The 13,645-nt window shown below is 39.0% G+C and overlaps 1 long non-coding RNA gene across 1 annotated transcript; it reads left to right on the top strand.

Annotated features, from left to right (window-relative positions):
• The first annotated feature begins 6,537 nt into the window (after positions 1 to 6,537).
• Positions 6,538 to 9,691, top strand: LOC103350410 (uncharacterized). Its single transcript, XR_011388305.1, has 3 exons — positions 6,538 to 6,800; positions 8,279 to 8,484; positions 9,326 to 9,691. It is a non-coding gene; the product is annotated as an uncharacterized lncRNA (long non-coding RNA).
• Positions 9,692 to 13,645: the final 3,954 nt, after the last annotated feature.

The following is a 13,645-nucleotide window of genomic DNA, read 5'->3' as shown; positions in this document are numbered from 1 at the left end:
GAATCTAATTTTTAAAATTCTGCTGTCCAATTTTACTTGGAGGGAGTTTTCAGATCATAGTCAGTAATAATATTTAAACATTTTGTGGCCTTGATGTTTGCTTCCTAGATTAAGAAAAATGGAAAAACCTCTCATAATCACCTAGACAACCTCTTTCTTCATAAAGCCTAAGCCTTGTTAATGTATTTTGCTGAACTTTGGGAATGAATGTCATAACTGTTGAGATTTGTGACATATTAAAGATGACTATTATTCTGGGTAATGAACACAGAGGTACATAAAGTCAGCTGGAAAGGTGAAGTTCATCACAAAATTGTCTGAGAGATTCTAGTCAGACTCTTGGCTTAACTATAATAGCAGAATGCCAAGCTCCATTTTGAAAAATAGCATAATTTATTTTATTATCATTGGACCATTTCCTATATTTTAAAGCCATTTAATTTTATTTTCAATTTTTTTTCAAGATAAGCCTGATACAGAGCAGGTAGAGAGTTACTTTGAAATTGGATCAGTTAGTCTTATTTAAGATCCTTTTCAGTTGCTTTCTAAATATATATTGTGCTGAGAAAAGGGGAAAAAGCATAGTGATTATAATCAACTGTATCAGGAACTCTATCAAATTATCTCTTATTTTTTCATGAATGATATAACGGGTTTCAAATACGGTAAAATGTGATTTGTAAGCAAAACATTGATGATAATGACTGTAAGTAGTATAGGATTTCAAAGTTCCCTCGCTAACAGACTCCTGGTCAAGGTCCTTTTGAGTCTGAGGTACATTAAGTGATTAACTGTTAAATTCCTTTGGAAGCTCTAGGAGCTCCAGTGTCAGTTTTCATATCTGAGTGCAGACCGCACCTTTCATTTTTTCTTCTCAACATTGAGTTCTGCCCTGAGCACACTAAATGAGATTGACCTGTCAGCCACCCAGTGCTCATCGTGAGGCCTCTGACTCAGTTCATTTATTCTGATAGCATCTGCTATTTAGTAAGCCAAAAAGCTTGGATGCTTATTTTTATTATTATGATTGTCTATCACACAGCACCAAAATGTAAAATGTGGAATTCAAAGCTTTTTGAGCTGCAACATAAACACCACAATTAAAGTATTCCACAACTGACCTCATGTAAACTGTTTGATGCACAAAATTATATTTTTAATTGTATAAAATTACCTTCAGTCTATGTATATTATGTGTAGTCAGAACAAAATTGAATTTCACGATTAGACATGGGTCCGATGCCTTAATGTTTCATGTTATATATGTATATATATATGCAAATGTTCAAAAATTTTTAAAAAACCCAAAACCTTTCTGACCCCAAATGTTTTAGATAATTTTTAAAAAACCCAAAACCTTTCTGACCCCAAATGTTTTAGATAATGGATAGCTAAACATATGTCATTTTCCATGATTGCTGCACAAATTAGAAATCTGTCTCAGGAAAATTTTCCCGTGATACCTTGATCTATTATGAAATTGTTATTGAACTGTTAGTGAACTTCTGCTGTTCAACATAAGAAAATCGGCACTAGATAGGCTTGGAAATTTGTTTGTTGGATATTTGTTTTGCTGTGCCCCTATGCTTAGAACGACAGTGTGTTATTCATACTACATATTAAGAAATACTTGATGTAGCCGGCGCCGTGGCTCAATAGGCTAATCCTCCACCTTGCGGCGCCGGCAAACCGGGTTCTAGTCCCGGTTGGGGCGCCGGATTCTGTCCCGGTTGCCCCTCTTCCAGGCCAGCTCTCTGCTATGGCCAGGGAGTGCAGTGGAGGATGGCCCAGGTGCTTGGGCCCTGCACCCCATGGGAGACCAGGAAAAGCACCTGGCTCCTGGCTCCTGCCAGGATCAGCGCGGTGCGCCGGCTGCAGCGGCGGCCATTGGAGGGTGAACCAGCGGCAAAGGAAGACCTTTCTCTCTCTGTCTCTCTCACTGTCCACTCTGCCTGTCAAAAAAAAAAAAAAAAAAAAAAAAAGAAATACTTGATGTGTGAAGGGACAATGATCTGAAAGTACTATCTACAGCCCTACTCAAAACTGTCCCCAGATTCCTGGACTCAAACATAAACATTGCCCTATGCTTTAATCAAACTGTGTCTACTGATTTGGGAAGCCAATGAAGCTTCACCTGGAGTTTCTTCTTCAATGATATATAAAATTGAACCATGAATCATCTTTCTTTTCTCCGTCTTCTTTCCCTTCTTTCTTTGTTGCACATTCTCAAACTAAACAATTTCGGGGGAGAGCACTGTCTGTAACATTAAAACACACTTGCATTGGGTAACATTCTATTGGAACATCTTTTTAAATTTTCATTTATTTATTCATCTGAAAGATAGAGTTCTAATGTGGTCGTTCACTCACAAATGCCTGCAACTCTGGGGCATTTGTGTCAGGCCAAAGCCAGGAGTCTAGAACCAAATCTCGATCTCTGATGTGGGTAACAGGGACCAGAATACAGCATACCCTGCTGCTCTCAGGGAGCATAAGACCAAGCAACTGGAATTGGGAGCAGGGCCCACCTAAGTGGAACCCATGCACTCTGATATGGAATGTGAGTGTCCCAAGTGGTAGCTTAATGTTGTAGCAAGTGCCTGCCCCTCTGCTTAACATGTTAATGAGAGCACTACCTATCACTTGTGCTCTAACACTGCTCCTGGATTATTGGAATAACACATATTGGCTCTCAGCTTCCACTATCCACCTATGGTCTCTTAGAATAAATCCATAATAATCCTTCCAAAATTACAACAGATTATGGGTCTCCTGTGCTGCAAACCTTTAAAGGCATTTTAGAAGCCTGAGTTTAAGCCAGTTCCTAAGACCTGGTGACTTGCACCCCTGACATCATTTCCTTCCACACTTCCTCCTGCTCAGTGTGGCCTTTTCACCATCCTTCCGACTCACCTTTGGATATGTGCACTCTCTTCTCTCTCTACTGCTTATCCAGATCCCTTCACAGTTGACTCCTTGCTTCTTCCAAGACGTTACTCACATGCTGCTTTCTAATGAGACCTCTCTACGATACTTTTTAAAACCCCCATTTGCCACTCTGAAAGCTCAATACTCTACTGTACTCTGAAAATTGTGCGCTTCTAACATTATATGTCTTTTATTGTGTGAAAAGATCTTTTTGTTTTAAAGGCAGAGTCACACACACACACACACATGCACACACACAGGAGGAGGTACTAACTTCTACCTGCTAACTCACTCATCAAATGTCCAGAACAGCCAGGGCTAGACCAAACCACAGCCAGGGCCCAGGAACTTCATCTGGGCCTCCCACATGAGTAGCAAGGGTCCAAGTACTTGGGGCATCATCAGCTGCCTTTTCAGGCACATTAGCAAGGGACAGAGCAGCAAGGGCTCAAACTGGCACTCTGGTGTGGGACGCCTGCATGGCAAGTGGTGGCTGAACCCCCTGACCCACAAAGTCAGCAATCATTGACTTAGTTATTAAATTCACCTTTTATTGCTTGTTTTCCTCTGCCAGGATAAGGATTCCCACTAGGGCAGAGATCTTTGTTAGTTAAGGTATTACTATACTTCAGCTACCTAGAATGGCACCTGGCACGTACTAGATGCTCAAACCACAGTTTTAGAATAAGAGATCTATAACATTTCATCTGTGAAGGGCAAGAAAGTATAAACTAGGCAAAGAACCCTTGGATGTCTCAGAAAGATGGGTGAAGACAGAAAAAAAAAAAAAAAAAACCTGCAGAGGATGAGGGAGCAGTTCTGCACCTGGCCCTTCAGCAAACTCTGAAGCTGGGCTGGAGATAAATGTAGATCGTGCGCTTGTGAAATGAGCATCTGATTATTTACCAAATTCTTTTACCACCTCCTCTAGCATCTAGAAAGAAAACAGACCGTCGTATCATGCTAGCTGCCCTGCAAAGTCAGGTTTAGGATCCAGCCAGTGACATACGCTTGTTCCCTCATGGAAATTCTTACAACACTATCTTGAAAACACTCGAATGTCCTTCAGTTACTGCTTTACGCTGATGACCTTTCTCTCAAAATGCACCCATAAGACAACTGCGGAGAGATTATTGGAAGCTTTGCTGCATCAGCACAACACTATTGACTGCTGATAAGCCTGACTATTCTGTGGGTCATGGACAGGCTTGCACCTGGGACTTAGAGGGAAATGCCAAAGACCTTAATTGACATAATCCAGCCCAACACTCACACAAAAACCTGTATAGTAGGCAGTATTTTGTTCAAGGATATACTGATTAACAGATAAGAAAGTTAAATTAAAGAGCGTGTGTTTTCCAAAGGAACTTTTTGGGAGCTATTAGTGGCAACTGTATTTGGAATTCTCTAAAAGACCTTATCAAAACTATTGGAGGGATTTATTTAGAAAATTATTAAAGGCTAACACTGATAAGAAAAAACTCTTAGAAATACTGTGGGTATTTCTGAAATGGGAAGGTTTGCAGTAGGAGGAAGATGTCATTTCATACACATTTTTACTGTTTGAATCTTTGTGAGGTTATTGGGTTACCTAAAAATGCTGTTAACATATTTATGCTGAACTCAGTACTTGTACCTGCATCTTGAATATCATGCAAAAATTAATTACTAAAATATTTTTTAAAACCCAAAATATTACAAGATTAGAATCTTTTATATTATGAAGTCTTATGTCATAGACCCTAAGGGGAGAATCATGATATATCCTGTACTATTTATATAGAGACACTTTTTATCTTTTTAAAAAAAAAAAAGATTTATTTTATTTATTTAAAAGACAGAGTTATGGAGAGAGGTAGGAAAGGGGAGAGAGAAAGAGAGAGAGAGAAAAGAAGTCTTCCATCTGCTGTTCACTCCCCAAATGGTTGCAACAGCTGGGGCTGAGCCAGACCAAACCCAGGAACCAGGAGCTTCTTCCAGGTCTCCTGCATGGGTGCAGGAACCTAAGGGCTTGGGCCATCCTCCCCTTCTTTCCCAGGCACATTAGCCAAGAGCTGGAACAGAAGTGGAGCAGCTGAGACTCGAACCGAAAATCCATACGGGATGCCAGTGTTGCAGGCGGGGACATTAACCCACTGTGCCACAGCCTTGGCCCCATCACTTCTTATCTTGAATATGGGCTTTGTTCCAAACAATTTACACTTCAGTAGTTTGGGACATGAAGTGCATTTTTTCTCTGTAGAATTAATTTTGTGCAGATGGTCTAAATCTTTTACAATTCTTCATGTGACTCAAGAAAAACATTCACATATCTATGAAGAACAATCATAATCTAACAATCTAACAATCATAATCTAAAGGTCTGAGCACATATTAGTAACATTCGAAGGAAGTGAACATTTCAGAGTTCCAGTAAGCGACACTAGGGCTACACCTGTCTCTACATTCCCATTAGCAGGATGGTGGTGGGTCAGGTCTTTCCTTTGGCTCTCACACGTGAGAGTAAAAAGACTTCCCGGAGCTGATTCCTTGAGGTGATGCTTCCCAGCCAGAGCAAAGAGTTAGGGGGTGGAGGATATCGGATGATGCGATGTGACAGAATGAGAGGCAGGGCCCTGTCATGGGAGCTGAGAGGAATGAGAACCAGAGAGGTAGGACCTGGAGTGCTCAGTACAGAACTACAGCTGGGGACAGTTCACTTTTCTTGACCCTTCGTTTCCTTGATCTCAGTACTTGTCAGTGAGTCTTGTGTGTGACTGGGATGTGTCAAAAAGCGGGGCGGGTAGGGAGGGCGACGCAGCCACCCTAGCAGCCCTCATAGAAGCAGGACGGGTGCTTCTCGCTCTTCCTTCCCTGTTTCTCTCACTAGGATGAAGAGATCAGTGCCAGAATGTTAGGGAGAAACAAAGATGCTAGGAATAAGGGGAGTGAGAGTTGGAAGCACTGTGAGGAAGTAGCTGAACACATTTTACTTTCCTCTTTTCTCATTTATTTCTGCCAGTTTTGGCTGCCAGTGGAATTTATTTAGAGATTAACCCAAGGGTAGAAAATGAGAGGAGAGAAGAAAGTGAGAAGCAGAGGCTAGAGATGTGGCTGATGAGGAGCGTAAAGGGGGGACCTGGACCCTACCGCTTGAACAACTGGAAGGAGACTGTCTTGTCCTCCATCCATTAGCCATGTCCTCCTATTTAAGACCCACACAACAGCACCGTCATAGATTCTTCTCATATTCGAAAGGAGAAGAATTAGAGGAACAATAAAGAAGAATATTAAAATACTTGTAATCATTAGAATTGATATTTATTGAACACTACTTATCAGGCATTTTTCTAAACCTTTAATAAATGCTTTAAACTTCTTCATGGCTATGTGGTATAGGTATCCATTATCTTCATGTAATGCTTGAGGTCACTAAGACACAGAGAGGTTGTGTGAATTTCTCAAGGTTCTACCAGTGTCTTAGCAGTTTCAGTTGCTCATTTGCATTTGCTATATACAAGAAGGTCAGAGGAAAATCAAGGATGCTTGCATTATAATGGAAATAACTTTGTCAGAGATCTAAGATAAGATATGGACTATGCAGTCCAATTGTAAAAATGCTATTTTATGTTTAAGAGTGATTGTACCAGAACAGAAGTACATAATTATAAGTTGTGATAGTTTAAATTTTCATAATTTTTTAAAAGGCAGGATAACCATGGAAAAACTGAGTTGCCCAGGAAACTGTAAGGAGAGTGAGCAAATGATCCTGGGGGAATAGACGTTTCGGCAAATCTTTCAACAGGTGTCTGTACTTAAGAATAGAATAATAGTCTTGGAGATCATGGAAGTCCTGTTGCTTGAATGATGGAAAACTGTTGGGAATGATCAAGGTGAGATAATGTGTTTTCTCTATTACATGTTTTTTATAACTTGGTAAAAATAAAATCCCTATTTTGTAAGAGTTGCAGTGTATTGATCCATATTTTACTTTTTATATTTTGGTTCCTGTTACATTGTCAAATGCTGTTTTAATATTTTACAATATATTCCATCAGGTTAAAAAAGTCACTTTTAAAAAGTTAGCTTTAAAAATTAGATGAATAATTTTAATATATAGATTACCTCTGCAGTATACAGTTTTAGATTTTTATTCAAATCTAGTATAATATAAAATGATAAAAAGGTTTAGTGAACTTACATTAAGCACACATGAATGTAATTATTATATTCCAAAAAGGGCAAATATTACTTCCTCTTGACTGTTGAAACAAACAAATAATAGAGCAAAATATTTACTAAGCAACCACGTGCCAGCCATTAGATTCTTTCTTAAAATAGGATATCATTCTGAAGCATGTGTCTTCATTGGGAAAATGTTAATGCTAACAATGATGATTTTGATGACATAATTTATTGAGCATAAACTTTCCAGGCAAAACTGTCTGATATATTGCCATTGATTCCCATCTCCTTTCTGTTTCAAATATTAGAACTGTGGAAAGAAACATCTATAAATTTACCTGGTAAATTACCTAAATCATTGTAACTTGATATCCTAAGATAGTATTAGTTACTATTCAAGAAACAATATCAAAAAAGGTAACATTGATATTTATTGCATACTTTTATTCCATGTGAATTGTACTTAAAACACTCACAAGAAGATATAAAAATTGCTTTGACTCTGTACATTTATAACCACACAGGAATTTAAACATGGAGTTCACAAAAAATATAAACTACCTATTGAGCAAAAAGGATTCCTACTAAACATACAGTAGTATTTGGTTCAACATCTCTATCATACCTAAAAGTTTATCGTACCTTCATTATAGAGGCAAAATGAAGATGAATACACAGAGCCATATCACTTCTTGGCCTTTTGGCTCAACTCAAGTGTGGAATACACAAAAACAAACAGGATAATTAAGAAAAATGAAATTACATTTGTTTCAATGATGTTTAATTCAGTGCTGGTTAGCTGTGACATAAAGGGATCTTAACTAGCTTTCTGACTCAGAAGACTGTCTGGGTGAGAATGGTTCCAGCCATAATTACCCAAATGCATAGAAAAGAGCCTGGGCACATGAAATCTCAGATGTACCAGAAACATAAGGCTGAAGACTAAGATAATCAGTAAAAGATAAGCTGTTGCTAAAGGCTGTCCAAAAACAGTAATTTCAGAAGTGCTGGCAAAGTTGCCAGACGCTCTGTCTTCCAAGTGCCCTGACTGCTCACTGTACATGAAGTTTCTACCAGGTCATGAAGCCTTCCCTTCATCCAATGCACAGTTACTAATCATTTACTAAGTGATCAGTAAGTTGTTCTTTTCTTCTCACTGATTGAAATAAATTCTGTTGCTTTTCAGGAAATGGAATCTGAGAGATTCATGTACAAGAAATTTATTAGGAAGTATTCTAGAAATCAATACCTAAGAAAGGGAAAGAAAAGAAGCAGAATTGGATAGATGGGAAATCTGGGTGTAATGCAACCTCCACAAAGGCCTGTGTGGAGCTCCCCAACACAGCTGGCCTTTGAGGGGCAAAGGGGCTGTACCTTCACACTCTTGTGCTGGTGAGTAATTGGAAATGGGTTTCCCTGGGAAGGCGGTGGGATCTTGAACAAGTTGCTTCTAAAGAGGGCTGGAAGTTGAAGCAGGGGGAATTTTAAACTCTTGTCATTGAAGTGGCATCCATGCTGATTCAGACAAACTCAGCTAGAGATTGCACCAGAATTCCCAAAGTCTTGGGACAGTTCACCTGCAAACTCACCTTAAGGTTGAAATATAAAGCAATGTTGCCAGATACAATTAACAGGTTCATTTGGAGAAGGAAACAATAGCATAATGGCTTTGCACATAGAAGGAGAGAACATTGTTCATGTGAGAGAAAGAGGGGTGAAGAAGCAAAGAAAGGAAAGGGAAAATGTTATAAAAGCCCTCTTGTTATTTGCCATGAAAATGGTCTTGTTTATGTTTACGAAAATACTTTCTCTGGTCTAGGTAAATTCTAGGTGATTCTGTACTCCTTAAAGATTCGCTTGATGGTATTAGGAATTCCCTTGATGGAGTAGGTTTGAACCATCTCCACTTTCTTTGGTAAGATACAGGACATTCTCTGACTTACCTAGGCTTCTGACTTGTGGCTTGTATGCACAGACTGGTGAAAACCTTAAGGCAAAGTGGATTTCTCCTAGAGTTTTGGCTTTCCCAAGGGTAAAAAGATATTTGAGAAAGTACCCTTTGTAGAGATTTTTAAAATAAGGAACACTTCTTCAAACTAGAGTTGGAAGTGAGAACTATATAACTCAAAGATAAGTGTTATGTTATCACACTTCTCATATTTGTAATTGGCGAAGGCTTCTGGAGACTGGCAGTATTTAACAACTCTATTTTTATTAATTCTTATGGTTCCAGAACAAGTCTTCATTGCAAGCTCTCCCCAAGTGATATTGAAAATTCATGTTGAGTGCATATTTAAAGATTATAAAAATCAGTGAGTATTTTAATTTGGAACATCAAGAAATCTTTATTTAATCTTGATGAAGACACAGTGCTTATATATGTAAACCATCACATTAATTCCCTTAATTGAACAAAGTATTCACAAGGAGATTTTTTTGGGCTGAAAAAGGAATTGCAAATTTGTAAAACCAGTGTTCAAGCCTGTGGAGTGAAACCTCAAAATAATAATACAGCGACAACTTTCTCAGCTTTTGGTAAGTTCAATTGGAGTCAGAAGCAGAATGTTTATACCTTAAGAATTTACAAAGAAGCTGTAAGTGCAAATTCATGTTCACATGACAGTCTACTTAGCAAATTCTGACTAAACCTGGTGATAAACCCAATATGAACTAAAAAAGAAAAAAATGTGGAAAGAACACAAAATGTCTTTCATTTCACACTTAGCAAATTTAACTGTCCTCTCTAGCACCAGATTTTCTCTCTGAGACAACCAAAGAAGATATCCTGCCCTACATTTTAGCACACCCAGGATTAAGAAAAAAATGACAAATAATTTGAAAAGGCTAAAAGGATTCAATTTGTTTGTGATATTTAGCTGGTTTTGGAAAAGGAAAGGACTTTTTCAAAATGCATGAAAAATCTTCAAGTGTTAATGAAAAATGGACTTAAAAATAAGCTTATTTTGATGTAAAATAATTTTGAAGTCCCTGCAAAGATTTTTAAGAATATGAATTATCCATAACTTTTGGAAGACTCCATATGCATGGATTTCAATGCTTTAAAATGTATTTTTGAAAATAATTGTTATTTATTTGAGAGAGAGAGGGAAGAGGAGAGAGATAACCCCTTTTTTCTAGTTCATACCCCAGACGCATGCATCAGTCTGGGCTAGGCTGGGTCAAATCTGGGAATCAGGAACCCAATCAGAAACAGGAGCTGAGGATTGAACACAGGCACACCAATATGTGATAAGAACCTTTTAACAAGTATTTTAGCTATTTAGGCCCATTCCTAAACTTATCTTTTAATTCATTTTTCAATTAATTTTCTGAAGTATCTTTGTATTCTCTTAATTCTACTTAATTTTTTTTCTGACAGCAGTAAAACAATGAATGGGCTTATTCCAAGTGGATAAACAATGTGGCCTCAAGGATAGGCATAGTGGTTAAGATACCATTTTGTAAAACTGCATCCCATATTAAACTTCCTGCCATTCCCGAGTCCAGATTTCTGCTGTTGCAACACTGGGAAGCAGGCTTAATGGTGATTCAAGTCATTGGGTCTCTGCTATCTACATGGGAAACCTGGGTTGACTTCTTATATTTTGGCTGGTAGTCTAGTCTATGCCTGGCTGTTGTGGACAATGGGAATTGAACCAGTGGGTGGAAGACCTCTCTCTCTCTCTCTCTCTTGCTCTGTGCGTGTGTGTGTGTGTGTGTGTGTGTATTTCTGTCTCTTTGCATCTCAAATAAATTTTTAAAAATGTCTTCAGATTATTGTTTGCACATAATATGCAGGGTTCACAATGAATTTTATAATGATGACCACGCTCTTCATTGTTTGGCATAATGTTAACTCTCATGATTTATTATTAATGGTAACACAGACAGTTTAAGTCTGTCATATATGTAGAATAGAATGATTAATTTTATTAAATCTGAAAAATTCTTAAAACTGTGGCTGTAATCCCATTTTACAAGTATTTTCATTTGATTCAGAAAATAACTTATGAATCTCAGCTTGTTCCAGTGAGAACATGCAGGCTGGATCACCCTCTCATGCAAGTCACTGTTAAATGCAGATCCTTGTGTAATCAAAGCAGACCATGAATGGTTCCTTCCAGAGTGTTCTTTATTTTAAGATTTATTTATTTATTTATTTGACAGGTAGAGTTACAGACAGTGAGAGAGAGAGACAGAGAGAAAGGTCTTCCTCCGTTGATTCACCCCGCAAGTGGCTGCCACGGTTGGAGCTACGCCAATCTGAAGGCAGGAGCCAGGTGCTTCCTCCTGGTCTCCCATGGGGTGCAGGGCCCAAGCACTTGGGCCATCCTCCACTGCCTTCCCGGGCCACAGCAGAGAGCTAGACTGCAAGAGGAGCAATCGGGACTAGAACCCGACGCCCATATGGGATGCCAGCGAGGCAGGCGGAGGATTAACCAAGTGAGCCACGGTGCCAGCCCCCAGAGTGTTCTTTTAGCCACCAGAAGTTGCTGCTATTTTATACACAAACAGAAAAATCCCTTGTTTAGCTGTCCTAGGGCCTACTCACAAACCTAATCAAAGTGGGTCCCAGAGTCCCTCCCATCAGGGAAATGCTGGACCTGATGGTCAGGTGAGCTTACCCAGGCTCACATCTCTAGTTTCTTGGTTCTTGACCAGTTGTAGACCTTCACCTCTACATTCATCCTCATATTTCCATGTTTATTCTCCTGAATGTCAACTTCACAATAATTCTGGGTAGAATAAATTGAAATACATAAAATTCTCTATTCTCAGATGTTCGTCCTCAACCTCACTAACTTGCACTCTATGTCATTGCACCAATCCACTCTCCTAGTTAACTCTTGCTCTTTGACATCACCTGCCTAATCTGATTTCATGTTTAGTATTTAATTTCATACTGAATTAAATTGGCTGTAACCTCTTGCCATTTACCTTACTCGTGCAGCTTTTCCAATGCTTTGTTCCTGACTATTTTGGAGACTATGGATTCTGCTCCTTCCTACTTTGAACCTTTCCAATATTCATGCTTCTCTTTGTCCTCCGTCAAGTGCCAACACTCAGTTAATGCCTGGTTGGATTCCCTCAGCCACTGTCATTAAAGCTTCAGACTCCTCTATACCTGTACCCATTCTTTCCACCTGTTGTTTTGTTACAGGTTACGCTTTCAGAAGCTACCATACTTTCTGTCCCAGGCTAGTCCCTGTGTCTCTTTTATAGATCCCATTTCATTCTTCTTTCCCAAGGACATTGATCTATTGATTGCATTCCTTCTCTGTGTGACTTCAAATCTTTTTGCTTGCTCATCCTCTATCAAATTTAAGCACCCTCAAATCCCTTTTGTCTTAAAGTTGATAGTCCTTCTGCCCCATATTCTGTTTCATAAATGCTTGATCCTTAGTTCCCTTCTTCACATGGAACTTTATTAAAAGAGATCACATATTTGTTGATTCTTTCTTCTCATCTCTCATCACTTCTCTCAAACGTGTATCATCACAGTCACCGGTGGCATTCTTTCAGTAGATATAATGTGCTGTTTGGCCCACTGGCAACATTTAATACAGCTCACCTCTTACTCCTTAAAACACTTCTTTTTTAGGGTTTCTTGGATAATATGCTTCTCTGAACTTTGACATAATGTTTTGTCTGCTCCTTCTCAACTTCTTTGCAGGTGCCAACGATGTTACTTGTTTCTTCAATGCTAGGCCCACTTCTCATCCTATGTTTCTTGGCTTCAAAGACAAAAATGAATGTTTGCATCTCCTAAATCTGCATGTGTGATTGAGATTTCTCTCCTAAGCTGTAGTCCTTAGTATCTATCCACTTATTAGACACTTTTACTTACATATCTAGTGGCAATTTCAAATCAACTCATCCAAAATTGAACTTAATATTTACTGGGTAAAATCCTCTTGTCTTGGAGTATATATTTAAGAGAGCAGGATTACCATCTGCCCAGATGTTCATGGCAGAATCACACAAACCTCTTAGCCCTCCTTAACCCTCTTAGAACAGATCAGTGACCAATATATATTGATTTTTTAATTCCTAAATATATCTCAATCCTGTTCATTAGCAGTGGTTCAATGTAAACTTTTTCTTTCAAGAATACTTAACTGTAGTTCTTTCTGCCTTCAGTCACATTTTCATGCTATAATAAGAATAATCTTTCCAAATTCTGAATCTCTGATTGTGGCACTATGTTGCTTAAAATTGGAATGGGAGTCGGCATTGTGGTGCAGCATGTTAAGCCGCTGCCTGCAACACCAGCATCCTTTATGGGCACTGGTTCAAGTCCCAGTTGCTCCACTTCTGATCCAGCACCCTGCTAAAGTGCCTGGGAAAGCTGTGGAAGATGACCCAAGAGCTTGGACCCCTGCACCCAAGTGGAGAACTGCATAAAGTTCCTGGCTCCTGGCTTTAGCTTGGCCCAGCTCTGGCTGTTGCAGCCATTTGGGGAGTGAACCAGCAGATGGAAGACCCTTTCTTTTCGTTACTTTCTTTCCTTTCCTTTCCTTTCCTTTCCTTTCCTTTCCTTTCCTTTCCTTTC

This window comes from Oryctolagus cuniculus, chromosome 4 (genome assembly GCF_964237555.1).
Source record: "Oryctolagus cuniculus chromosome 4, mOryCun1.1, whole genome shotgun sequence".
Lineage (NCBI taxonomy): Eukaryota > Metazoa > Chordata > Mammalia > Lagomorpha > Leporidae > Oryctolagus > Oryctolagus cuniculus.
The sequence above is the reverse complement of the archived record's forward strand: the minus strand, read 5'-3'. Positions and strand labels throughout refer to the sequence as shown.